Source organism: Myotis davidii, unplaced genomic scaffold (assembly GCF_000327345.1).
Source record: "Myotis davidii unplaced genomic scaffold, ASM32734v1 scaffold81, whole genome shotgun sequence".
Lineage (NCBI taxonomy): Eukaryota > Metazoa > Chordata > Mammalia > Chiroptera > Vespertilionidae > Myotis > Myotis davidii.
In genome coordinates, this window is record NW_006291554.1 from 246,271 (window position 1) to 248,312 (window position 2,042).

Below are 2,042 nucleotides of genomic sequence, written 5' to 3' on the forward strand. Positions count from 1 at the left end.
TAACACGCCCAAAGTCATCCAGCGTAAGAAATAAACATTAAAAATACGAATGAGCCCCACCCCGGCCCCCGACCGGATAACAGCGCCATACATTGAAGTCTGTCATCACAGTTTTAGTCACAGGCATGTCTTCCTAAACCAGCATTTAAGTCCACGGTGGGCAGCACAACATATTGCGCTAATCTGTCCATGAACCAGGCCCGCGTGTGGAGAGACCCATATTGGGGTTTTCGTTTTCACTCTGCTACTAATGGCGATGAGCATCTTTTCGTAGGTTTATTTGCCATTTGGTTTTCTTCTTGTGTGAGTTGTCACACAAGAGCAGTTTAAAAACTCGTCCAGCCCTAACCGGTTTGGCTCAGTGGATAGAGTGTCGGCCTGCGGCCTGAAGGGTCCCAGGTTCGATTCCGGTCAAGGGCATGTACCTTGCTTGTGGGCACATCCCCAGTTGGGGGTGTGCAGGAGGCAGCTGATCGATGTTTCTCTCTCATTGATGTTTCTAACTCTCTATTCCTCTCCCTTCCTCTCTGTAAAAAAATCAATAAAATACATTTTAAAAAAATAAAAAATAAAAACTTGTCCACAAGTTCTTGGACATGCTTCCCATTGAGAGGGGAGATCTTGTTGCCTGGGCCGACCTGAGCGATTTACTAGTATTTGTAACCTACAGCAAGCTGAAGAAGTAACGGCTTTCTCTACTCCTTCAAGGTAACCTCCAAGGTCAGGTCATAAAAAGTGATGCCACCTCTATCTTGCTCGATAGGAAACTCGCTGGAAAGCTCTGCTGTTGACTTAGAGCTGCGTGTACAGTCCCATTACCCTGAGGTGGCCACCGGAGAAACCGTGGTGATGCTCCGGGACACAGCTGCAGCTCTCTGCTGACAACCAGCACACACACACACACACGCACATGCATACACACACATGCATACACATGCACACACACACACGCATACACACACACACACATGCTCGCACCTATGAACCAGTTAAAAGTAAAATAGGGCATCTTTCATTGGCTCTCGATTTGCCTTACTTAGCAGGGGTAGACAAGACAGAGAGGTAGACCCATATTCAACTATTCACCGATTCGGTTGGCACTTTTTTGCTGAGGGCCTACTGTGTGCAGACACCGATAATGAGATGGGAACACAAACCTAGAAATAAGTCTTGCCCTTGTTGGGCTTACTTACAGCCTAGTGGAAAAGGTTAAAATGAAACTGTGCCACGAAAGAGCCAATGGTACAAAAAGAGGCTGCAATAGGGAAATCTAATCCCGTCAGGAGAGGGCAGGGTGGTCTTCCGGACAAGCAACAACTAAGCAAGTGGCAAGGGATGCGCAGCAGACCAGGCCGGGCCAGAGGGAGGACTGCCCAGCAGTCGGTTCCTCTCACCACAGGCGCCCGCAGCCGGCGCCTTCCAGCCCTGCATGGAACAGTCTTTCGCAGGGTCCCGGGCAGCTCCCCCTTCGCCCTATCGCTCCCCAACGAAAATTATTTTATCTCCCTTCCCCTGAGTCTTTGCCAACTTCCCCAACTGCCTTTGAAATGTGATAACCAGACACAAGTCCCAAAGATAACATATAACTATAAGTTCAAGAGGAAAGTGAAATGATTTAACATTTCGCATTCAGGACTAACATATCGGAACCATGGCTTTGCGAGTGGCACTCCTTCAACTGCAGAGTACCATCCGCGTGACTGGGAGGGATTGTCATGGTTAGGCCTCGGGGTCTTCGCACCAGGTGAGCAGGGTTGGCAACTGCTAGGCTTGGTCTTGACCTGATTCCCCAGGGCGGTGGGAGGCTTGCACTCATTTGAGGAGGAAACTGGGGAAAGGGAATGAGGAAAATTCTCTATCTACGGCTCTTGGAGGAATCACTGAATATGCTGTTAAGTGCAAAGAACAAGGTGCAGAGGACAGTGAGAAGGAGAGGGGCTTCCAACAGACCTCTGTATTTGCTTATGATTCCAAAAAGAAACAGTGGAAGAACCCAAACTCGTGAAATAGTCACCTATAGGGGTACTGAGAGTACACGGAAG

The 2,042-nt window shown here is 48.8% G+C and overlaps 1 protein-coding gene across 1 annotated transcript in view; it reads right to left on the reverse strand.

Annotated features, from left to right (window-relative positions):
• DLEC1 (deleted in lung and esophageal cancer 1) overlaps positions 1-2,042 on the reverse strand; it is a 45,468-nt gene that overhangs the window by 31,563 nt on the left and 11,863 nt on the right. The window lies entirely within an intron of this gene.